Here is a 26,858-nt window from a genome sequence, read left to right as displayed (position 1 = left end):
ATCAACCAGGTATCACTGCCGACAGAAACAAAGCATCCAGGTTACTCTCCCCTCTTGGATGCACCAACAGGTTTAAACTCAGATTCCAAATCATCAAGCGGGACCTCATCCAGCAACCAACATTTGCTGCAGATATGGTCACTGCCGTTCACAAAGGGATCAGCCAATTCCCACTTCATACAGCGACCTGCCCAGCTTTTTCTGCTTATGTCTGTATTTTATTTAAATAAAAGTATGAGTTAAATGATTTATAATACTTGTCTGCCATGGTCTATTTCAAATAATCAAGTCGGATATAAATGATAAAAGAAGAAAAAAAAGTAAATCTTCCGCAATTACGCGATAAAAAAGAAATAGAAAATCCTTACCTCATCAGCGCATCAGTCTTTTTGATTGAAGGAGGAAGGCGGATGGATGTATTACACATGTCATGTCTTGGTTGTAGCCGCTGCTCAAATATAGTTCACCTCCCAGCAACCCCCGATCCTCGCTCTCACCAATCCCACTGTTACTGTAAAATGAATCCCTGTGCACTGTACAGCTCCTTAACCTTGCCCACGTTTATAGAGCAAGACATTGTGGGGTCTGTGTATCTCTTCATGCTGGACGGAGCGTTTCGTTTGGGTTTATAAATCAATGTTCTTGTCTGTGTTGCTCCCCGTGTTGGAAACATGACTAGTGGTCTCAGGAGACTTGCACAGTGTTCCATCCTGGACAGATTGCTGGGTTGTTCTGCACAGTGCTCCATGCTGAGCAGATATCTCATCTGGGGTTATACATGTCCAGGCTGGATCTCTGAGTGGACTGAGTATATGTTATGACTCTTCCAGCTGCAGTCCAACCCCGTATTTCTGCAATATGTTGTCCATTAAGTGCAGATCCAATTAAAAAGCAGATATGTAGATCAGACAGACCTCCTTAAAATACACAAAGAAGGCAGTCTCGACCAAGGCGTTTTCTTTTTTAAAGGTAAATGTGAGGTGTTGTGTTCGCTTTGGCAAAATATTTGACAATAACAAAACACAATTTATTCATACACCGTTGACAAAATACAACTAAAGGAAGAGGAACTTGGAATAACTTGTTTCTACTGGAAAAATTAACGGAAAAATAGGCTTATTGAAGTATTTTCTCCAAATGGGGACATCACATAGACAGACACTTGTCAAAAAGCAATTCAGGAGACAGATTTTCTTGCATGCAGTTCTCCAAATCAGAAGGAAACAACATCAAAGGCCATTCTTAGATAAATCAGAAAGAGAGTGTGCAGCAGACCGGAGATATTTACTGCCACACAACCCTGCTGATCTGCCAGCGGTAACTGGCGATCTGTCAAACTAAGAATTCTGCGTGAGTCAGTTTTACCATCTCTCCATTGAAGCAGAGCACCCCTCCACAGACCATAATGCCCATAAGAAAGGGAACGTACTCACCCCGCCTACGCCACTAACGGAGCTTCTCAAAAATGTCCTATACCCATTCAAGCCATTAAATGATAGTAAAATAAATGTTGAAGTGAAACATAAAGAAATAAAACAAGAAGACTCAGAAAGCTTGTTGATCAGTAGCAGGCAACCTTGGGAGCCCAGCACTTCCTATCCTGCCAAAACACACTAGAATCATCGTAATGTGAAGATAAAGCATCATCTCTCTCCCCCACCTCTAACTTCACGATTGGAGACGTGCCATTAAACCCTGACATGTTACCGTGATGAGAGAGTGCAGTAACAACGTGTTTAATCTGTAGAAAGTTAAAAATCACACAACACCAGGTTATAGTCCAACAGGTTTAATTGGAAGCACACTAGCTTTCGGAGCGACGCTCCAAAAAGGTGATTGTGGAGGGCTCGATCATAACACAGAATTTATAGCAAAATTTTTTGCAGTGTGATGTAACTGAAATTATACATTGAAACATTGATTGTCTATTAAGCCTTTCATCTGTTAGAATGCAGTGATAGTTTCACTTCTTTCATGTGCAAATCATAAAACCCTTTTTAAAGCTGTCAGAGAATAAGTCGTTAACAATTGATGGTGATGGAAACGTACTCATTATGTCTGAAACAGCCATTAGGTGTTAATAAGGTGTAAAGAGGCCATTAATAAGGTGTGAATTTCCATACTTCCTGTAGGATGTTTTCGTCCCGGGAATTTATGTGCCTGGGAGAGACCTCATGTCGATTGACAGAGAGATACAGGCTCTGAATGAACTTTGCACATTATAATGCAGAGTTACTGTGGGACCCTGCACTCAACGTTATATTGTTCACAATCCTGTGAGCAGCCAGAATACATTCATTCTGAAATAGTTTGCCATTCCTCGCCAGCTTGTGACCTGCAGAGAGACCATGGGCCTGCTCTCTCAGGGTTGGAAGATGCCTTTGAAATTAATGAGTGCCAGAACACCATGTCAAAATAAGACATATGCCCTATGAGTAATGAGACTATGAGGGAATAACATGGAGCAATCCATGTGTGCATTTGGTACTTCATTAATTTAAGATATTAGTGCGTCGCTGACATCTTCCTGGACCATGTTTGTGAATTTAGAAGCTGATCGGATTCCAGGTTTGAAATGGCGTTGACTGATGGGAGTGAGCAGACTCATTGTCTTCCTGTGTATCAGACAGCAGGGACTGAATGGGCACTGCATCTCCTTGTCCTGATCGGCTGAATGGCTTTCTTATCAACCCACATTGAGGTACTGAATGATCTCCTTCTCTTAGATTAGATTCCCTACAGTGTGGAGACAGGCTTTACGGCCCAACCAGTCCATACCGACCCTCCGAAGAATAATCCACCCAGACCTATTTCCCACTGACTAATGCACCTAGCACTGTGGGCAATTTAACATAGCCCATTCACCTGATCTGCACATCTTTGGACTGAGGGAGGAAACCAGAGCACCTGGAGGAAACCTACACAGACGGGGGAGAATGTGCAAACTCCACACAGACAATCGCCCAAGCCTGGAATCGAACTCAGGACGCTATAATTGCTGTGAGGCGGAACTGCTAATCACGGAGTCACCATGCAGCCTATTTACTGTTGAAATGTGCAGCGCTCTTATATAAATGTTACCGACATGTTAACATCACAAGCCTGAATATTCTCCAGGTCTTGTTGCACATGCTCACAGACTTCTTCAGTAGCGGGTGCTGGTGTTGGGGCGGGGAATTCCTTTTGACAAGCTGGAGATGTTTGTGCTGAGGAAGCTAGACTGAGGATCTCCTGTAATGCTGTCCCATCGCTGAGATGATTGATATTCACCGATTGTTAAAATCTTTCCTTGTGGTATTAATGACTGCAAACAGTGGAGATGTTACAAACAACTTTCATTGAGTGCAATATTGTTCAGGCTCCTTGATGTCATCCTCAGTTAAATGCAGCCTTGATGTCGAGGCCAGTTGCTCTGAACTAAGCCCTTGCATTCATCTCTCTTGGCCGGGTAGTTGGTAGTGAGAAGGAAAATCTTTTGTTCCAGGAAGGTAGAGATGGAATGGCCATATGGGCTGATTAATGGCAGATCGACATAACCTGGGTAACTGGAGATAAATGAAGTGAATGGGCAAATACGTGGCAGATGAGGAGCAATATGTGCAGATATGAGGTTGTGCATTTTGGTGTTAATCGGAGAATGGCAGCCGAGCATTTGAAAAGGTATTGGTTAAAATATATCGATCTTTCAAGAGGCTGATGCCCCTTTTGTTGTGGTTTTCTGCGCAGACCTCCAGGGCAGTGAGGCCCGAGCTAAAAGTCAATAATGGGAATGGCATTTCTCGCTGACCACCGTACATAGACCCACCAAGTGAGCAGCTGGAACATTGAAAATGATTTGGATCTCCATGTATACAAGTCACTGAAACCAACACTACAAGGGCAGAAAACAGTTAGGAAGATAAATTATGTGTTGATTTTCATTTCAAAGGGATTTGAGTACAGGAATAAAGTTGTCTTACTGCAGCTGTACATGGTCTTGGTGAGTCTCCATCCCGGACATCATCTCCACGTAGAAAGAAACGATGCCTGCTTCCATAAAGGCCATCCACTTGATACACGATTCAAAACACCCTCCCCGTCACCACTCCCCACCGCCAACCAAAAACATCAGAAACTTCCTTGTGTTCTGTAAGCAACGGGACCACTGGAAGCATCAGGGAGCAGACTATCAGGGAGATGGAACAACACTTACCACATCTGAATGGGTCAGAGTGAATCCGCCAGTACTCACCGGGCCAATAAGCCCTGTAATCTCTCTCCGTTCATATAATAAACAATCTTCTATTCTTCCTGAAAAATTCAAAGGTTCACAGTTACCCACGTTATATTACAACTGCTGAATTATTGTCCATTGCTTGCCCAATATGCCTCCTCTCGATAACGTAATGTCCTGCCTATCCTCCATTTGTTCCAATTATCTAAAACGTTGCCATTGGTTGCCAATGGTTAGGGCCCCTGCACTAGTCACTGTGTCAGTGCAGTCGTCAATTTGTGTTAAACTGTGAAAAGCTGATTTATCCCGAATTTATTCTCGCACGCTGCTCAGTAACCAATCTTACCTGCATATCTGTGCAGTAGCTTTGAAAGTTTGAATGCTCCCTTCCATTTCCTGTGTAACAGGCATAAGAAATTAAAAGATCGACTTCATTTGTTGAGTAACAGCATCGAATGCCTGAAAGGCCTCATTTGTTCCTGTCCAAAACTCTTGATGGGCTGAATAGTCTGCTTCAGTGGAGGTGTCGCAATGAATGGACTGAAACTTTTGGAACCATCAGTGAGCAGCCCTTGGATTCATGTCACACTACAGGTGACCACGCTGCACTATACACACACAGGCACAGACACACAAACACACTGATAGACACACTTCTGGACACTACTACACACACAGTCCGACACACAGATACTCCGGCACATACACGCACTCGTACAGGCACACACGCTCCTTCAGACCCATACACTAATGCAGAGCTCTCTCAAACGCTGATACATACACGCCCACACTCACACACACCCTCTCACAGATGTGCACACCTTTACAATCATTCTCAAACACATACGCACACACTCTTACAGACACTCACAACCACCAACACCGACACCCCCGACACATGCACACACACACACATACGCACACACACAAAAATAGACGTAAGTTTGTTGCCTGAACTTTTATTTGCTTAATTACATTTTATTTTGCTCAAAAATGTGCACGAATCCATTTAAGGCTCTGTAAACCAAGTTTTTAAAATTTGGAATCGATCTGAACATTGTGGCACAGACAATCTCACACAGTACAACTCATAGCTTAAACGCATTATCTGGGCTGACATGCCACTAATTCAAGTTCACTTGGGAATGTATCTTTTAAAAACGTTCTCCAATTTGCATATAAAAGAACTGAAAACAACATGCTCATTCTAAATGATGAGAGATTAACGAACAATCCAGGCCTTTTTTAAAAAATATAATGACAATTACATCACACTGTAAATTCTGCTATAAATTCTGTGACTTACGACCATTCAACAACCAACTGATGAAGGAGCAGTGCTCCGAAAGCTAGTGCTTCAAATAAATCTGTTGAGCTATAACCTGGTGTTGTGTAACTTTGCACTTCACACCGGCATCTCCAAATCACTTCTGACTTTATGATGGCGGAAGGGCTAATGATGTTACAGCTGCTGATAGCCCACCGTGCTTCATGGATGTCCGGTGTTCACTTTGTCGGTCATTTACCAGCATGTCCTACTTCAGAGTATTTAGTACCACAGAACACGGTAGGTAGTTTCTTCAACATTAGGCTGAGACTTGCCATCTGCATGATAGTGTGCTGCGTGCTCAGCCAGATACTTTGAGGGACAGATCCATGTATGACAAGGCGTTTGGTGAGAATGTTTCCCTTGGTTCATCCATCACTTCCCACAGTCTCGCTGCTGTGTATTTGAGGCCTCGCTCTGCTCAGTCAGTGCTGGGCCTGTGGAGACAATCTTGATGATGGACATTGTGGACCCACACCCAGAGTACGTTCGGTGTCCTTATAAAACTCATTTGTTTTCAACATCGAAGGAACTGAGTTATCATCAAGGCATGCGGCGGAGGGAAGTAGGTGTCCACCACCAGGCCATTTCCTTGAACATTTTGGTCCTGTTACCATGAGATTTCCCGTGTTCTGGAATCAATGTTGGCCAATTCCAGGGGAAGTCCTTCCCTGACAGTATTGCAGGGTTTTGCCAACACTAGTTGGGCTGCTCTGGCAGCGGGACAGGATAGAGCCAGGTACGGTGATTGGGCCTCATGAAACATTACCCCTCAGGCTCAGTCGTTCTGTCCTTGCTCTCACCTCTGCGTCTATGAGTATGATTGAGTCAGATAGTTTCCTGAGAGAGAGTGCTGTACTGGAAAACCACCGCAAGTTAGGCAGCATCCGAGCAGAAGGAGAATCTTTGTTTTGGGCAAAAGCCCTTCATCAGGAATGAGGTCCGTGAGCCAAGAGGCTGAGAGATAAATGAGAGGGAAGTGGGGCTTGGAGAAAGCTAGCTGGGAATGTGGTAGGTCGATCAATATGGGGGATAGGTGATAGGTCTCAAAGGAGGGTGGAGCTTAAGTATGGGGAAGGCTTATGTATGGATAGTTCAAGAGGTTCGAGCTGAGTTGGACGCTTGCACCTCTGATAATGTGGGAGGAGGGGAATGAGGAAACTGGTTGAATACACATTGACACCACGTGGTTGGAGGGTCCAAAGCCAGAATATGAGGTGTTCTTCCTCCAGGCATCGCATGGTTAGAGTGTGGCGATGTAGAATGCCCAGGACCTGAAGGATCTTGTTGGATGAGGAGGGGGATTTGAAGTGAGCAGTCACAGGGCGGTGTGGGTGGTTTGTGCGGTTGTCCCAGAGATGTTCTCTGAAACGATCAGCAAGTTGGTGTCCGATCTCCCCGATGTAGAGAAGACCATAACTACATACAGTAGTTGACATGAGTGAAAGTACAGGTAAATTTATGTCGGACATGGAAGTTTCCTTTGGGGCCCTGTACGATGGTGAGGGGGTGTTTTGGGCGGTGTTGGTGGGGTAGATTTGTAGTTGGCGCTGGATGATGGGATGTATATAGATGTTGGTGAGCTGGAAGGTGAGAAACAGGGGTATTGTGTCCTTGTTATGGTTAAAGGGGGGGAGAGTGTGAGGACAGAGGTCAGGGAAATGGGTGAAATGCGCTGAAGGGCATCGTCGACTACGTAGGAGGGGAAATTGTGGGTCTTTGAAGAAGGAAGCCATCTGGCATTTTTTAAAAATGGCATTGGTCATCCAGAGAACAGATGCGGCGGAGGTAGTGGGATTGCGAATCCGGGATGGCGTTTTCACAAGGGGTAGAGTGGGAGGAGGTGTAGTCTAGGCACCTGTCGGAGTTTGCGGGTTTGAATTAAATGTCCGTGTTTAGTCAGTCGCTGGAGATGGAGATAGAGTGGCCCAGGAAAGGGAGGAACGTGACTGAGATTGTCCCGATCAAATTGAAGTCGGGATTTAATGTGCTGTTGAAGTGATGAATTCTTCAAACACCCCGTGACAGGGAGAGGTCATCAATACAGCAGAGGAAATTTTGGGGAATGGTGTCGATGTAGTTGAGAGACAGTTATGGATGTGTCTCTGTGTGTTTGTGGAGGGAGGGTATCTGATGTTTCATGACACATTTTTGTAACGGTTCAGACCTTGCCATTCTTTATTTCAGGTCCAATTATTTGAATTGAAGACTGTGAAGACTGTGACACATTTGAATATTTCACTGGCTCCGCAGTCAAACTGGTCAAAATGACCAGGCAGATGGATAATGTGTTTGTTTTCTGTCCAAACAATTGGTGTCGTGACATCCTATGTCATGCTTTACAAAGACTGTGGAAAGTCTCCATGTGTCAGACGTTACCTGAGGGCCATTACATCGGAGGATCTACTGGTCATTATCCTCGACCTGATATTGAGATACATTCCCATTGTTTATCCGGAACAGTTTTATTTCTCAAGGGATTCCATCCCCGTGTGTAATATCCACACCGTCCTGCTTTATGCAGCCACTGACTTCTGTCTGGTTCGCCGTCATTTTCAACTTCGATCGGTTTGTGGCCATTTGTTACAAGAAGCAGAAAAGTAAATATTGCAGTGAGAAAAATGCGGCGGAGGTTCTGGGAGTAGCGAAGATGCTGAGCTATTTAAAGACTGTTTCCTGGTAGTTTATGTTCACAGCTTGGATGTGGAACACGCCCTAGTTTTGTCAGGAAACAGACAGTGTTCTATTCTCTTGCTTCTGGGTCACAATCGAGATCCTCCAACACATTCTAACACCGACTCTCCCGTTTCTCCGGAATCCGTTGCTCAATGTTTTCACAGTCAGATACATTTTTAGTGACAAGCACAGCCTGCAGGAGACTCCAGGTTCAAACAAACGGCGACGTTCAGTCTGACACAGAAAATAGGCATCGAAAGAAAGGTCCATCATTTTACAGTTCGTGATCTCGGCCAAGTTCATCCTGTTATGGTCAACGTTAATGGTTTATTCCATATGGTAGCGGATGTACTGGGTTGTGGATACCCCTGGCTATCTAGATTGTTTCGTGCAGGCATTGGGCTTCAGGCTGCAGCTCCACAGTTGCTGCACAAACACCACGATTTATGTTGTGACCTAGACTAAGTTCAGACAGCAGCTGAAGAAGGTGCCGAAATATATTTTTACTGAAATTCATCAATCAATCAAATTCACTCATTAATAATTTCATCCGGCATTTTCTTACCTCAGTTTAGTTTTTCAGCGATGAAGCAGCCTGCCACTATGGTAACAGACTGAGAGCAGAGCTTGTTCGTCCAACCTTATCCCACAGGGGGTTACAAGGACACGTTTCAATGTTCCTCACACCTCAGTGGCCAGCGAGAAAAGGCATCCATCCCACTGACTGCATCAGTCACTTTAATTTCTAAAGATTAAAACTTTGCATCTAAATGTGTCGAGCAGCAGAGTGAAAGATATCGTTTTTATTTGTGCTGAGGAAGCTGAGCTGGAGAGAGACAGACTCAGCTCCAAGTCGTGGTTCTCAGCGAAGGGGAAGGGACCGTGGCCTGAGTTCAATCTTTGCAGGAAAGTCGTTCTGTCCTTGCTCTCACTCTGCGTGCCCAACACCGATTTGGCCTCAGCAAAATTAATCTCTGCTACCCCGTTCAATAAATCTCCACCCGACCACATCTGTCTCTCTTTCTCTCTCTCCCCTCCCCTCTCACTCCATCCATTCCTAGCTATCTGCCCTCTCACTCACTGTCTCTTGAAATCTCTCCCCATTTCCTCTCCCTGCTCTTCCTTCTCATTTCCTCCCCGCCGCTGCACAATCTCTCTTTCTCACAGCCTTTCCCTTTCACTGCCTCTCACTCTCTCACCTCCTGTTGCTCCATCTGGCTCCACTCTTCTCTCTCTTTCCTTCCCTTTCTCTCTAACTCTTGTGCTGTCTCTGCTTCCCACACTCTTTCTATCTCACTGCTCCACTTCATATCCACTCCCACACACCCCCCTCACCCCGAAGCTTCTGTAAAGCCTCCCGTCGCTGGGTCAGGTGGAGAGCGAAGGACCAGCGAGAGAGAGTATGTCAGACAGCGAGGGAGAAGGAAGATTCAGTCAGAAGGAAAGGGAGTGAGGAAACACAGGGTGGTGCGAGTGGGGTCGAGAGAGAGAGGGAGCGAGGAGAGATAAAGTGAGAGGTAGGAATAAGGGTAGACAGAGAAAGAGAAAGAGTTCGATGGGGAAGACACTGAGTGCGAGGGGTATAGAGAGATGGAGTTTGAGGGGTTAGAGCGTACGAGAGAGGAAATTGGTTGTGAGAGAGCTGGAGGGGGGAAATGGAGAGGGAGGTAACGTGGTAGACAGAGAGAGAGAGAAAGAGAGAGAGACAGAGAGTCGGGTAGAGAGAAACAGAGGAGGTGAGTAGTGTAGAAAGAGTGGGAACAGAGTAGAGACAAAGAGAGTGAGATAAAGTTGGAGTGGGGTAAAGAGAGAAAGAGAGGGAGGCCTTCGGGGGGGGGGGCATCGGGGTAAAGAGAGAGAGTGGATGGGTTAGAGACAGAGAGAGAGACAAAGAGGCAGACAGACCGAGACACAGAGGGAAGAGGGAGAGAGAGAGAGAGACGGAGAGAGAAAATGGGAGAAGATTACAGAGAGAGATTGGAAGGATGCTACAGACATACTGGGATTTGGTTATGGAGAGAGAGTATGGGAGGGGTAAGAGAGAGTGATGTACAAAGATATTGGGAGCGAGCAGGGGAGAGCGAGAGAATTGGAGTGGGGAATTTGGAGGGGCGACACAGTGGTTCAGTGGTAGCACTGCTATTTCAAAGCACGAGGGAACTGGATTCGATTCTCGTCTCAGGTGACTGTGCGTTGTTTGCACATACTCCCCGTGCATGCGTTTCTTCTGGTCGTTCTGGCTTTCTCCCATAACCCAAAGTTGTACAGGTCAGGTGGATTGTCCATGCTAAATTGCCCATCGTGTTAGGTGCGTTAGTCAAAGGGAGATGAGCCTGGTTCAGATGCTCTTAGGAGGGTAGGAGTGGACATTTCGGGCCAAGTGGCCTGTTTCCATGTTGTGGGGAATCTAATCTAATCTGTAGAGTGAGTGGGACGAGGGTGGACAGACAGAGGGAGAGGGATGAGAGAGTGCAGTGGAGAGAGAAACAGAAAGTGGTAGGGGCAAGAGACAGTGTGGGAGGGGAAACAGAGATACAGAGATTCGGAGGTAGTGAGAGAGATGGTGGAGTGTGTGCGTGTGTGTATATATATATATATATATATAGAGAGAGAGAGAGAGAGAGAGGAGGTGGTTAACGAGAAAGAGGATGAGGGTGTATGGAGAGAGATTGGGAGCAGCTAGAGAGTGAGAAGGAGAGTGGAAGGTGAGAGTGCGAGGCTGATATATCAAGAGAGAAATTGAGAGGAGGGTAAACAGAGACAGTGGGACGTGAAGAGATAGGGGCAGACAGAGTGGTGGTGGGGAGGGAAGGGGAAAGAGAGGGATGGTGATGAAAAGAGCGTGATAGGGGCTAGAGCGAGAAAGTCAAAAAGACTGAGTGGGGAACAGAGAGAAAGTGGGAGGGGGTAGAGAGCGCGAATGTACAGGAGTTTAGAAACAGAGTTTGGAAGGGGGTCGAGGAAAAGAGGGAAGGGCGTGGAGATTAAGTGGGAAGAAGTAGTTAGCGTTGTGGTGTGGAAAATTGTGGAGAGCGAAAGTTGGCGGTGGGTGGAGTGGGGACAGGGAGAGGAAGTTAAAGAAAAGAAAAGTGAGTGTGGAAGGGGCAGAGGGAGAGAGAATGGCGGGTTGCTGAGAGATTTGAAGCAGGGTGGGGAGAGAGTGGGTGGAGGGCTAAGTAAAAGTTATAGTGTGGTAGATGGAGGGAGGTAGAGTGGAGCGGGGGTATACACAGTGTGGTTCTGTGTAGAGAGAGAGACAGTAGGAACGGAGAAAAGGGCTGGCGGGGTGGTAAAGAGAGTGGGAGATGTGGAGAAAAAGTGGGTGTGGGCAAAAAGAGACGGACAGAGAGTGTGGGATGGATACACAGAAAGAGTGGAGGGAGCAGAAAGAGCAAGAGTGGGATGAGGGTCGACCGAGAAAGAGTCAGAGGGTGGTAGAAAGTGAGGGGAGAGACAGTGTGACGGAAAAAAATGAAGCAGTACAGGGGCATGCGTCGGAATACAACTGGTTCCCAGGGAGTGTTCTGACATTTGCAGTGAGCCTGGGGAGTTTCTTGGTGTTTATAGATGGTTTCAGGGTGTGTTTCTTTGTTTAGGGGGCCTCAGGGAGTGTGTCAGTATTCAGGGGGTTCCTGGGTCCTATGCCTGGGCCATCCTATTAATAGGGGTTTCACTGGGAGTGCGTTAGTATTTGGACAGGAGTCCCAAAGAATATGTCAGTATTTAGAGAGAGGTCGTAGGGACCGTTCAGATTTTACGGGGGGGGGGGGGGTGTTCCCAGGGAATGAGAAAGTATTTATAGGGAATATCACGGGAGTGTGCTCGATTTTACAGGGTTTTTCCAGCGTGTCAGTATTTACAGTGAGGTCATTACAATGAGGTATGTCGTTATTTGCAGGACAGGGTCCCTGGGGAGTGTGCCCGTCATTATAGAGGAGTCCCGGGGACTGTGGCGGTATTTGCAGGGTCATCTTTGGGAGTGTGTTTGTATTTACAAACGGGGCCCTGAGGAATGTGCAAGTCTTGGCAGGGATCCCAGGGAGTGATTCAATATTTACACATGGTCCCCGAGAAGTGTGTCAGTATTCAGAGGGGAGTCTCGGGGAGCATGTTGCAATTTATGCGCAGGGGTCCCAGGGAGTGTCTCAGTCTTTACAGGGGTCTTCCACGCAGTTTGTATTCTCAGGGGAGTCCGAGGAGCGTGTTCTCACTCTGAGTATGCTTGTATTTACAGACAGTGTCCCGAGGAGAGTGCCTGTATTTGCAGGGCTGCTCGTGGAGTACGTTGGTATTCACAGGGGAGGTACCGGTGACTGCATTGGTATGTACAGGGTGTCCCCGGAAGTTTCACGCATGGGTGGTTATGATGGTCGTGTCAGTAGTTCCAGGTAGTCCCGGTGAGTGTGTCAGTAGTTGCAGGTGGGTCTTGGGGATGTGTGTCAGTATTTACAGGAGAGGCCCTTGCAGTATGTCGCATTTAAAAGGGTGATCCTGGCGAGTGTGTCGGTACTTATATGGGGTTCCTGTGGAGTATGTCAGTTCTTTCAACGGGGGGGGGGGGGTTGAGTGTGCCGGTTTTTACCGGGGGTGAGTGCCACGGGCAGTTTGTGAGCATTTAAAGGGGGGGGGGGTCCCGCGGAGACTGTTAGTATTCACGGGATCTGGCCCAGGGAGTGACAGGGGTGTCCCAGGGCATTTGTTGATATTTGCAGGGTGGTCCCTTTGTGTATGTCATTACATGCATTGGGGTCGCGGGGTGTGTGTGTGTGTGTGTGTGTGTGTGTGTGTGTGTGTATGTAGTGTGTCATTATTTATAGGAGGTCCTGGTGAGTATGTCAGCAATTGCAGGGAGCCGTCCAGAGAATGTGTCAGCATATACAGGGAAGACCAGGGAGTGTATTATTACTTACAATGTGGTCCTGGGAAGTGTATCAGCATTTACATGGATGTCAGGGGAGTGAGTCAGTATTGATAGTGGGTTCCAAGGGAGTGTGTCTGTTTTCACAGAGGGCTTCCCGGGGAGTGTGTTAGTATTTTCAGGTGGATCACTGAGAGTTTGTTGGTATTTATATGGGGGAACGTGGGAGTGTATCGGTATTTACATTAGGTCCTCTAGGGTGTGTCAGTATTTACATCAGAGGTCCCGTGGGCAGTGTTGGTCTTTACAGGGAGGTTCTGGGAACACTATTAGTGTTTTCAGAGGAGTTCTGGGACATGCGTGAGTGTTTACAGAACAGTCATGTGGAGCATGTCGGTAACTACAGGGTAGATATGGGGATTGCGTCAGTATTTTCAGGTGGGTCCTTGAGAGTTTGTTGGTCTTTACATGGGAGAACGTGGGAGTATATCACTATTTGCATTAGGTCCTCCAGGGTGTATCATTATTTACAGCAGAGGTCCCGTAGACAGTGTTGGTCTTTACAGGGAGGTTCTGGGAACTATATTGGTGTATACAGGGGAGTTCTGGGGCACGTGTGAGTATTTACAGAACAGTCGTATTGGTAACTACAGGGTAGACATGGGGATTGTGTCAATATTTGAAGAGGGGTGGTCTCAGGGAGTGTTTCACTATTTACAGGGGTGTCCCGGGAATTGTGTCAGTATTTACAGGGAGAAGTCGGCTAGTGCCTCTGTTTTTACTAGGGGCTCCTTGTGACTGTGTTGTTATTTACAGGGAGGTCCCGGGTAGAATGTACTTATTTACAGGCATGTTCCCAGGTGTGTGTCTGTATTTACAAAGGGATCCCGGGGAGTGCATCGGTATTTCCAGCGAGGTCCCAGGAAGTGTGTTGCTATTTACATGGGGTTCTTGGAGAGTATGTTGGTATTTATTTGGAGGGGAGTGTCCCGGGGCAGCTGTCAGTATATCCGGGGGGTCCTGTGGAGTGCATGAGTATCTATGGCTTGGCCCTGGGGAGTGTATCTGTATTTATGTGGGTGGCCCAGGGGACTGTGTCTGCATTTCAGCATTGTCCTGTTGAAATGGTTAGTATTTGCAGTTGTATGTCAGGGAGTGTACGGTATTTACAGGTGTGTCCTGTTGAGTGTGTTGTTATGTACAGTTGTGATTGCAGGGAATGTGTCAGTATTTACATGTGGGTCCCGGTGAGTGTGTCAGTATTTGCAGATGTGTCCGACAGAGTGAAATGGTATTGACAGGAGGGGTGCTGGGAAATGTTTCTGCTTTTCCAAGGGGTCCCCAGCGAGCGTGTCAGTATTATCAGGCAGGTGCCAGGAAGTGTGTGTGCATTTACAGCAAGGTACTGGGGAGTATGTCAGTGTTTTCAGGGGGGTCCAGGCAAGGTGTCAACATTTTAAGTGTGGTCCTGGAAAGTGTGTCAGTATTTACAAGGGGACCCGAGGGAGTGTGTCAGTATTTACAGGCTGTCCAGGCAGGATGTCAATACTAACTGTGGTCCCAGAGAGTGTGCCAGTATTTATTGGAATGTCTGGGACAGGGGGTGATGTCAGTATTTACAGGAGGTTCCCTGATGAGTGTGTCTGTATATAAAGGTGGGTCCCTGGGAATGTGTTGGGAAATGAGGGGGACGAGGGGAATGTCTTGGTATTTACAGAATATTCCAGAGATTGTGTCGGTATTTGCAGCAGTGGTCCCAGGGACTTCAAAGCGAGCCTGTCAAAATTTTACAGGGTTGTCCTGGGAAGCGTGACGGTATTTACCGGATGGATCCGGTGATTGTTTTCATTTTAAAGGAGGGTTGCATGAAGTGTGTCAGTACTTACAGGTGGATCCCGTGGATTCTATGAGTTATTACAGGGAAGATGTTGGGGAGTATCATGATATTTGCGAAGAGTCCTGAGGAATGTGCTGTATTTTGGGGGCCCCATAGGGAGTTTGCTGATATTTACAGCAGGGTCCTGGTGAATGTGTCAGTTTGATTTGTGGTGTTCTGGGGAGCATGCCATTATTTACAGAGGAGGCACAGGGATGTATGCCAGTAGTTACAGGGAAGTCCCAGGAGTGTGTCGCTATTTACAGGGGTCCCAGAAAGTGTGTCAATATTTACAAGAGTCCCGGGGAACATGTCGATATTTCCAGGTGTCATGTGGAGTGTGTCGGTAATCACAAGAGGGTTTCCGGGTAATGTGTCAGTCTTTACAGGGCGGTCCTTAGCAGTGCGTCACTATTCACAGGGGTGTTCGGAGGAGTGTGTCATTATTTATAGGGCAGTCCTGATGAAAGTGTCAGTATTCATAGGCGGATTGTGGGGATTGTGTCAGTGTTCACAGGGGTGTTCCGAGGAATGTGCCATTATTTAGAGGACAGTCCTGATGAATGTGTAAGTATTCACAAAAGTTCGGTGGGGAGGGGTCAATATTTACCGGGGGTTTCCATGGAGTGTGTTGGTATTCACAGGGGTGTCCCAGGGCTGTGTCCATAATTCCCCCGCAGTTCAAAGGGAGAGGGTCTGCATTTATGGGGTGTCCCAGGGTGTGTGACTGCATTTAGAGGGGAGATACTAGGGAATGTGTCAGTATTTACAGGGGTCCCCGGGGAGTGTGTCAGTATCTACAGGAGTGTCCAGGGAGGGTGTCATAATTTACAGTGAGGTCCTTGGGTGTGTGTCGGTATTTATGGGGTGCTCTATAAGAATTTACAGTAGAAGTCCAGGGATTGTGTTGGTATTTAGAGGTAAGATGTCAGGGGGTCAATATTTACAGGGTGTCCCAGGGACTGTGCCAGAATTAATGCAGGTCATGGGAGTGTGTTTTTATTTATACTGTGGTCCCAGGGAATGTGTCGCTATTTACTGGGGTTGCCAGGGAGTGTATCAACTTTTATTTGCATGACCTGGGGAGTTTTTCAGAATTTACCGAGTGTAAATACATTTACAGGATGGCTCCTGGGGACTGTATCTGCATTTAAAGCAGACCACCGGGGAATGTGTCAGTATTCACAAGGGAGTCGTGTGTTTTGGCATTTACATAGGCTGTCCCAGGAGTGTGTCTGCATTCACAGAGGGATCCTGAGGAGAGTGTCCATGTTTTGAGGGTAGGTACTAAAGTATGTGTGGGTATTTACAAGACATCCCAGGGAATGGGTAATTTGATACATGTGTGGTCCTGGGCAGTGTGTCGATATTTACAGGGGTGTCCAGGAAGTTTGTTAATATTCACAGTGGTGTCCTGGGGACTGTGTGTGTTGTTATTTACAGGGTGTGTGTTGGCATTTACAGTCAGAACGTCAGAACTTTCAGGGATGTTCCAGTGAGTGTGTCAGCATTTGAAAGGAGGGGCCCTGAGGAGAGTGTCAAGATTTAAAGGGGACATACCGTGCATTGTGTCGTAATTATAGGGCAGATGGCAGGAGGTGTGTCAATATTTTCAGAGGTGTTTTGGGGATTGTGTCGGCTTTTATAATGGGGGTTCAGGGGAGCGTGTCAGTATTTATGTTGGGCGTCCAGTGAGTGTGGCATTATTGACCTGGGATGTGGTGTGGGGTCCCTGGCCATTTGTCGGCATTGACGGGGAATACGGGGAATGTGTTGCTATTTACAGGGGGATTCTTGGGATGTGTGGTGGTATTTAAATGGGGTACTCAGGGAACTCTGTACTTAAATTGGGTCCTGGGCAGAATGTCAGTATTCACAGGGAGCGTCATGGGAAGTGTGTCAATAATTACAGGGGTGTCCAGAGGACTGTGTGTGCAGGTGTGTTCAGGGAGTGCGTCAGTATTTACAGGAGTTCCACGTGCTATGGCAGCATTTACAGCAGATGTCCCGGGGAGTGTTTTAATATTTACTGGTTGTTCCCGCGAAATGTGTCAGTATTCAGAGAGGATCCTGAGGAATGCGCCAGTTTTCAAAGGCGGGGTGCGAGGAGTGGGTCAGTATTTACATAGGTGGTCAAAGGGATTCCTGGCTGTGTGTCCATACTGGAAACTATGCCAGCATTTATAGGAATGCAGGCAACTGCGTTATTACATATGTGGGAGAGGAATGGGTGGGGGACTGTGTCAGTATTTACAAGTGGGTCCTGGTGAGTCTGTCGGTATTTAGATGTAGGACTGTGTCTGTATTCACAGGAAGTCCTGGTGAGTGTGTTGGCATTGACAAGGGCTATAGTTGTCATATACATGGACTTTAGTAAGGCGTTTGATAAGGTTCCCCGTGGTAAGTCAAAGGAGAAAATGAAGTCACATGGTGTGCAGGGCGTTCTAGCTAGATGGATAAAGAACAGGTTGAGGAACAGGAGACAGAGAATGGAAGTTGATGGAAGTTTCTCAAAATGGCCAAAGCTGACCAGTGGTGTTCCACAGGGTTCAGTTCTGAAGTCACAGTTGTTTGTAATATATATAAATTATCTGGAAGACGGCATCTTTGATCTGATCAGTAAGTTCGCAATTGACGTTAAGATTGATGGAGTAGCAAAAAGCATAGGTGACCTTAAAGATTACAAGAGAATATAGATAGACTGGAGAGTTGGGCGGAGAAGTAGCAGATGGAGTTGCACATAGCAAATGTGAGGTGATGCATTTCAGTAATTCTAATTCGAGAGCAAACTATACTGCAAATGCAAGAGCTTTGGGAAAAGTTGCTGATCGGAAACGTCTGGGAGCTAAGGTCCATTGTACCCTGGAGATGGCTGCACAGGTGGATAGACTGGTCAAGAATGCTCATGGTATGCTTGCCTTCACCGGACGGGGTATTCAGTGTAAGAACTGGCAGATTATGTTAAAATTGTACAACACATTGTTTCGGCTGCATTTAGAGTACTGCACATAGTTTTGGTCGACACATTACCAAAAGTATCTAGACGCTTTGGAGAGTGTGCAGAGAAAGGATTCCCTCTGTGTTCCCCTGGCAACTGCATGCGAACACATCCCCGCTCTGCTTTTCAAGCAACAATCTGAGCAATCCTAACTGTGTTCTGCTAGCAATAGTCTGGGAACTCATTTTCACTCTGTCCCACCAGCAATTGCCTCTGACCACATCCACACTCTGTTTACCTAACAACAGTCTCTGAACAGAGGGACACGCTTTTCCCCCAAACAACTTCCAAAGACTACATCTGCACATGATTCCCCTCACATCGGCTTGTGAACCCATCACCACACTAATATCTGAACAATGACCTTTCATCCCAATCCTGCTCTGTTTTGCTTGGAATGGCATATAACTCCATCCTCACTTTGTTTCACCAACACCAGCTTGGGAATCGATTGCTACCCTTTTCTCCAAGCATCGGTCCATGAACATGACCCAAATCCTCTCCACCAGCAACGGCCTGTGGACCCATCCCTCCTCTATTCCCTTCACAACAGCCCGTGAGCCTTAGTCGGTTTAATCAGCAATGGCCCTTTGACCTATCTGACTGCGTTTCCACAGCAAATGCATGTGAATCCATTCCCACTCCTTCCCGTGAACCCATCACAATTCTGTTCTTCTAACAATGGCCTGCGAACCCATCTTCTCTCGCTCTCTTCCCCTCGGATAAGCCCATGTTCCCATCCCCAGTCTGTTTCCCTCACAACAGCCTTCGATCAATTCCGCTCCTGTTATCCAAGTACGGCCTGTGAACATATCCCTACTCTGTTCCCCTAGCAATGGCCCGTGAACCTTTATCACTCTCTTCCCCGACCAACAGACTGTGAGCCCATCTTTTCTTCTCACAAATGCCCATGTATGCATTTCCCACTCTTTTCACCGAGCAACAGCCTTTGAATGCATTCACATTTCCTTTTCCAAGCAACCGCCTGTGAATCCAGCTCTACTGTTTCATGTATGAATAGCCTTGAACCATTCCCAAACTATTCCATGAGCAACGTCTGTGTACCAATCGACACTCCATCCTCTCATCAACAGCCTGTGACCACAATATCACCTTTGTTCCCCAAACAACTGCTTGCGAACCCATCTGCACTCCGTTCATCTGGCAGCTGCCTGCACCCTAGTGCCCTATTTTTTACCAAGCAACTGTCACTGAAATCTTCCTCATTTTCTTCACAGAGCAATGGCCTGTAAACCAAGCCCAAGTGCGTTCTCCTCGCAACGGTGTGTCACCCCCATCAACCCTCTGATCTCCTGGCAGCGGAATGTGATCCCATCCACACTCTGTTCTCCAGGAAATGGCTTCTGGTGCCATGCGCACTCTGCTCCCTAGCAACAGCCAGTAAAGTCATCTCCTTTCTGTTCCCCTGGCAATGGTCTCTTAACCCATTCCCACTCATTTCCCCAAGCACTGGTCTGTGAACTTCACCACAATCCGCTGTCTTAGCAATGGCCTTTGAACCCATCCACACTCAGTTCTCCTACTGATGGCCTGTGACCACATCCCCACTCTGTCCTCCTGGCAGCGGTCTCTGTCAAAATCGCTATTCTGTTTTCTTAGTAACAATCCCCATTATTCTAACCTAGCAACAACCTGTGAACGCTCATCTTCTACTCACAGCCGGTGAATCCATCGGTACTGTGTTCCCCGAGCAATTGCTAATGAAACAATCCCCCATCTGTTATCCTACTGACAGTCTCTTAAACTATCCTTCCGGCAAAGACCTGTGAACCTATCCCCAATCTCTTCCCCTAGTAATAGCCTGTGAATCCATTACCACGGAAGGGAACACAAGCATGAAGTAAATATGAGATTGGGTGGTAGTGAGAGTGCAGGAGGGAGAGCAAGTGATTCAATATAGGGCAGGGTGCATAATGCCAGAGGTGAGAGCAAAGCCAGAGTGACTTAAGCCCAGATCCTGCGCTCAGGTCCTGTTCTCTCCCGTTCCATGAGGACCCGGACATAGGGTCAAGTCTGTCTCTCTCCCACTCAGCTTCTCAACGCAAAGAGAACCAACAATAAAATTCATTCTCCTATTTGGCAATTTTTAATGAACATTTTTATTCTTTACAAATTAAAGTGATCGTTACAGTCAGTGGATGGTGCCTTTTCTCATGGTCCTCGGATGTTGAGAGAATCATTAAAATGTGTCCCTGTAACTCCATCTGTGATAAACCAGCACTATCCTCAGTGTGTTACCAGAGCGACAGATTGCTTCACTGCTGAAACATTGAACTGAAATGAGGAAGTCCCGGATGGATTGATTAATGAGAAAGTTTTATTGCTTGATAAATTTGTTTAAAGGGATACTTCAGCACATTCTTCAACTGCTGTCTGAAATTAGTCTGGGTTACAGCATAAATAGCAGTGTTTGTGCAGCAACTGAGAAGCTGCAGCATGAAGCCCAATTCCTGCACAAAGCCATGTAGAAACACGCCAGTATCCACAATATACCACATTCGACTCCATATAGAATACACCATTAATGTTGACCATAACAGGATGAAATTGGCTGAGATCGCAAACAGTAAAATAATGGATTTTTTTCGATTTTTCATTTCTGTGTCAGAATGAGCGTCTGCATTGGTGTGATCCCGGAGTCTCCTGCGGGCTCATGCTGGTCACTAAAATATGTCTAACGGTGAAAACATTGAGCAGTAGAATCAGTAGAAATGGGAGAGCCGGGGTTAAAATGTGGTGGAGGAACTCGAATGTGACCCAAACACGCGACTCATATCAGGTCGAGGATAATGACCAGTAGATCCGCCATTGCCATGGCAACCAGGTAACGTCTGACAGATGAAGATAACCCACAATCTTTATAAAGCAGGACGTAGATCGTCACTACGTTAACTGCGAGGAAGGAAAACATACATGTAGTATATCAGCCAGTAGTCAAAGTCACCCAATTTGATGGAGGACCCACTGAGATTTTCAAATGTATGACTGTATTCAGTGATTTATTGAAATAATTGAAGCTGAAATAATAAATAGGATTTTCTGAATTACTGACTAAAATGTGATGTGAAACACAAGAATCCCTCCCTCTCCAAACAGATACACGTCGAAAAGTACAAATGGTTTCTGGAACATTCCCACACACTTGATTACTCGAGAACAGATAGTGGTCCTTCTTTCCAGTTTCTAATATGGACGGTGAAAACGTTGCTGCCCTGAACGATTCTCTCCCCGTGCCATCAAAACAAACGGAAATGGAAATATCTGCCTTATCGTCTTAATTGTGGTAGATCCTGTTTCGTGAGTAAAGGCAATGGCATGGGAAACGTATTCACCCCCTTTAACTGCCTGAGGGGACTTCGAATCAGTGTCTCATTCTCTACGGAATGGGATTTCTTTGTTCAGGATCATATCTTCGTTTCAATTGTCTGGCCGTTCAAAACAAAATGTTGGTTATAGAATGTTCTGGGGACTGTCAGTTATAGAATGCTCCGGAGAATGTCTGGTATGGAATGTTCTGGGAAATGTCGCTCTGGAATGTTACAGGGAATGGCGGGTATAGAATGTTCTTGACAATGTCGTTATGGAATGTTCCGGGGAATGTCGAGTATAGAATGTTCTGGGGAATGTCGTTTTAGAATGTTCCGAGCAATATCGGGTATAGAATGTTCCGAGGAACGTCAGTTGCTGAATGTTCAAGGGAATGTCGGGCACAGAATGTTCCAGATATTGGCGGGTTCAAAATGTTATGGGGATTCTCCATAATGGAATGTTCCCGAAAAGGTAAGTTTTGGAACGCTCCTTCTATTTCGGGTATAGGTTGCGGTAGAGTCATAAAGATTCACGTGACAGATGCCTTTCTGCCCACCAAGTCTGTCCCAGTCAGAAACACCTACTTGACTCTGTTTCAAACATCACAAGGGTAAGTAAGATGCCTCATGACATGGAGGGGATAATTTGTTTGTTGTAATCACAGGCACAGATCATTAAGGTATATCAGATAGTCATTCAGCCCTTCGCACCTAGTCTACCATTCAATATGATTCTGGATGGTCAGACTGTGTCCTGAGCTTCTCACTCCCAACCACTCCCTGATATCCACTGCCCTTACTGTTATTATGAATCCTGGCTGTTTCTCAAATATATTCACCATCTCTGCTTCCACTGGTACACTGAGCCATTGAGACCCAAACACTCACAACCTTTCGAGAATATAAAAGATGTCTCCACATTCGTGTAATAAGTCAAATACGTCTTCTTCAAAACTACTCTGTACCCCCAGGTGTAATTGCACCACGTTGTATGCTTCCACTTGAGTTTCGATCCTCTTTCTGAATCACGGGTTGTTCACTTCTCAATGAGGCTATTTTAATCAGAAATAAAATTTTGCGGAATGCAATGAAACATTTGCTCAAAATTTTATTCTGCCAGTGTTCCTAAGGCCATAAGTTTTAGGAGCAGAAATCCAGCATTTAGCGTTCTAAGTTGATTCTGCTACTTCATCAGGGCCGATATGTTTTAAATATCATTCTCCTGCCTTCTCCCTGTTTAGACACTGACTTTCTCCTGAGTGTATTTTCGCATCCCGTTTCAGACAACATGCAAATCAGGAGCTGCGATTTCGATTCTGATTCTTTATAATTCTGGGCTTCAAGTCAACGCTTCCCTATCTGTCTGAACACACGATCAGTTGAGGAGGACTGCATTTTCCCACTTTCTCCGTATCCTTAATAACTGCCCGGGTGATGCTGAGTTCCAGTGCGGTACATCCAATATGACCCAGTTTTCCTCACCTGAGAGTGCCCACTTTCACCCGCCCCAACCCAAGCCCAGACTCTGATGTGCAGGTCCTTCAGCTGTAACTGACCTATCTGCTGCCTCACCCCTTCCCCTGCTTCACAGAACAAGTCATCCATTAATACTGTTGTGTGCAAAATGCTTCTTTGTCCAAAATAAGACAAACAACTGCTGATGCTGGACATCAGAAATACAAAGTGTTCTGCTGAAGATTCCCCAGATTTGAAATGTTATTTCTGCTTTCTTCATTCAGATTTTTGCAGACCTGCTGAATTTTGCCACCAATGTCCGTATTTGCAGATCTAATTCGCTGCTTATAGCATGCACATATCCTACACTACAGTTTAGTTTTTAACATCCAGCTCTCACCAGTATTCGTTTCACTATTTTATTTCTAAGCTCCAGCCAAACTGTTTCTGTGTAATTTCAGTAATGATGATTTTAGCGGGATGAATGATTGATACAGCAACATATTTTTTTGAGAATATGATGTTGAGATAATTCCGTTGCCTCTTGTTGTCCTTCTCAAGGGGAATGGTGAGATTTTAGGTCGGTCTTCCCTTACACTAGCGGAGTGGAGAAGGTCAATGATCTCCGACAATGCAGTGTATTCTCCCGATTGCTAAGAGTGCTGGAAGGGGGCAGCTTCAGACCAGGCAGGCATGGCCTAGCGTCATGGCCTCCATCTTAGTTCTGCGGCATGGGAAGTATTCTAGATTAGAATGGTGTTTGAAAATCACAGCAGGTCAAAGAGCATCCGAGGAGCAGAAAAATCAACGTTTCGGGCAAAAGCCCTTCATCAAGAAGGGTTTTTGCTCGAACCGTCGATTTCCATACTCCTCAGATGCCGCCTGACATGCTGTGCGTTTCCAGCACCACGCAAATCTAGACCTTGATTTTCAGCACCTGCAGTCCGCACTTTTTCCGAATAGTGGAAGTATTGTCTGAATTTCTCCGTACCCAGTAGCTCCATGCTCGTACCCACATTACACATTTTGGGATGGCAGTAATATCATGTGCAGGCTCGGTATCCAAGGACGTGCAGTGTAGCTCCATGCTCTATGTGTTTATCCCAGTGTAGTGCGGAATTTCCCGGGATGCTGGGCAATCAAAGGAACTCTGGCGAGTGGGGAGTTGCTCTGGCAATGGTATACAATAAGAAGTTGGGGACCACTGGTGATTCTCACTCTGAACCTATCAGAGGAAATCTTCCACAATTGACACAACTGGCAGGTTGGAGACAAAATCGACAAGATTAAGTGAACACATTGATCTTCGGTTTTATATATAATGGGTAATGTTGCATGAAGGCTAATCATCATTCCTAGGTAAATCCTGTCCACACCTACAGGACAGATCCACCAATCCTGAGGGCACCATGCTATAAAGTCAAGGAAGAAGTTACACTGCAATTGTACCAGATAAAGGAAACTCTCATGCTAACAGGTCAAGGAAATCGTCTGATGATGGCCATCTGTTGTACTCGACACCACCGCTCGGCAATAACTCTGTTCCCCTCGTTGTTGGAAACGAATCAGAGGAAGCACTGAGGATGACAAGGACTCAGAACGTAATCCGGGTGTGGAACTTCAATGCCCATCACCAAAACTGCCTCTGCAGGCCCACTTCTGACCAAGCAGTGCAAGGCCTCAAATATATAGCAGCCAGGCTGTGCGAAGTGATGGGGAAAATCCCCTGCTCCCGTCCCCACTCCCACCCCGTAACAAGAGGGAAATGTTATCAACAAGCTACTTGTCACAAACTACATTTTTATGTCTGGGAACACGGCACACAGTCCTGGTGGAGGGGAAGTCTCAAGCTCATATTGAAAATAACGCCCACTGTGTTATTTGACTGTACCTCCTGCGAAGTAGGACTCACTTCGAATGGGCAGAGCAAATGGAAACTAAGGATCCACGATGCACTGTCGGCCATCAGCAGGTGCAGCATCGATACCCATCCCTCCATCGTAAAGTCAGAAGTGGGTTGTGCACTGTCGGAATGCTGCTCCTTTAACAAGGTTATGTTTTCCTTGTTTATTTCTACAGAGGAGTTATAAATGCTGAATTGTCGAGAGGTCCGATTTGGATGCTTTTTAGGGCCAGTTTTATTATAAGCAACACTTACTGCCTGAGCCAAAATGCATTCATGTTAAAAAAATGATACATGTAAAATGAAAGGGGAGTGACTATTTCTTGCAGGTTAGTTTGTCTCTGGTTGAGTTGGTTTTAGCAAACTAGTCAAGTTTTGAGGCTGCTAGTCCAAGAAACAGTTGCATGGGAGAAAGTGTTCAATGTTCAATCTCCGTGCCATCTCTCTCCCTCTCCTGTTAGACCCTGTGTTTGAATTTACCATTTGTGCCAAGGCATGTTTATGCGGACTTTTGCAAGGTTTGGGACCACAATTGTTCAGTTGGGATAATCTGTTTGGTTTTCGGATTCAGTAAGTTATTCTGTATTCTGTTCTCATTTCTTAGTGTTTTGTTCAGTAATTTTGGAAAACATATTTAGATTAGATTCCCTACAGTATGGAAACAGTCCATTTTCCCAAGAAGTCCACAGTGATCCTTCGGACAGCGACCCAACCAGCCCCATTCCCCTACCCTATATTTGCCTCTAACTAATGCACCAAAACTATAGACAATTAAGCATGGCCATTACACCTGACCTACACACCTGTGGATTGTGGGAGGAAACCGGAATACCCAGAAGAAACACACTCGGATATCCACTACACACCTGCAGAAAACAAATACCAAAGATAGGGTATGGGTGGGTTCTTTCAAATGGTTTGAGGGAGTCTGGCCTGGTCAGAACAACACTGACCATTCGATAATGTTCAGCATGATTCCCAACTGCACCGTACTGATGCAGTTCATTCGGCCCATCAGGAAATTGCTAAAAAACAGAAACAAAATGAGGACATTCAGCCATTTGATTTCGAGAGTGTTTAGCTGGAGTGAGGCAGCATCCAAGAAGCAGGGGAATTGATTTTAAGTCATGAGCACTTCCTCAGGAATGATGCTTGTGGGCATGGGATGTTAAGACATAAATAGGAGGGCGTGAGACTGCGGCCAATTTGCTGGGAATGTGATAAGCAGATACATTTGGAGGTGAACGTGGTTACTTAGAAATGAGGGTGCAGTGGATTGGTGGGAACGAACGTGGACAGATCAAGATGGTCCTGCTAATTGGAGGCTTGGAATTGGGATATGGTGGAGGGAGGTGAAATGAGGAAATTGGTGAAATCCACATTGATTCCATGACGTTGCAGGGTCCCAAGGCGGAAGATGAGGCTTTCTTCTGCGGGGCGTCACTTTGTCAGGATTTGGCGATGGAGGAAACCCAGGAGTTGCATGCCTTTTGTAGAGTGGGAGAGAGCGTTGAAGTGTCCATACGCGTTGTTTGGTGTGTGTGTCCAAGAGATGTTCTCTGCAACGATCCATAAGTTGGCGTTCTGGCGCTGCAATGTCGAGAAGAACACATCGTTTGGAATTGGATGGAGTAGATGACCTGTGTGTAAGTACAGGTAAACGTCGGCCTGCTGTCAAAATATCCTTTGGGGCCTTGGATGAAGTTGAGTGGAGAGGTGTAGGCAGAGGCCTTGCACGTCTTGCGGTACCAGCAGAAGGTTCTGAGAGCTGGGGGCATATGGACTTGTGGGGTAGGCATGAATCTGACAAGGGAATTGCTTGATGGAATTGTCTCTCTGAAATGCAGATAGGACTGAGAAGGGAAATTATCTGCCCAGTAGTAGGGTATGTTTGCAGGTCGCTGAAGTGGCGAACCACGATGCTGGTTGGGTGGAAGTTAAGGACCAGAGAGTTTGCTCCCTGTTGTGATTGGAGTGGTGGAGCTCAAAGGCAGAAGTGTGCAGAGTGGTGAAGAATGTGATGGAGGGCGTCATCGAATACGTGCGATGGGAATTTGTGGTCTCTGAAAAAGGAGGCCATTTGGGATAATCTCTGGTGGAAATGGTTCTGGATTAGTGGTGCTGGAAGAGCACAGCATTTCAGGCAGCATCCAAAGTGCAGCAAAATCGACGTTCGGGCAAGAGCCCTTCATTTATTCCAGTCGATTTCGCTGCACTTTGGAT

Source organism: Hemiscyllium ocellatum, chromosome 36 (genome assembly GCF_020745735.1).
Source record: "Hemiscyllium ocellatum isolate sHemOce1 chromosome 36, sHemOce1.pat.X.cur, whole genome shotgun sequence".
NCBI classification, from domain to species: Eukaryota; Metazoa; Chordata; class Chondrichthyes; order Orectolobiformes; family Hemiscylliidae; genus Hemiscyllium; species Hemiscyllium ocellatum.
This window is presented reverse-complemented; position numbering follows the sequence as displayed.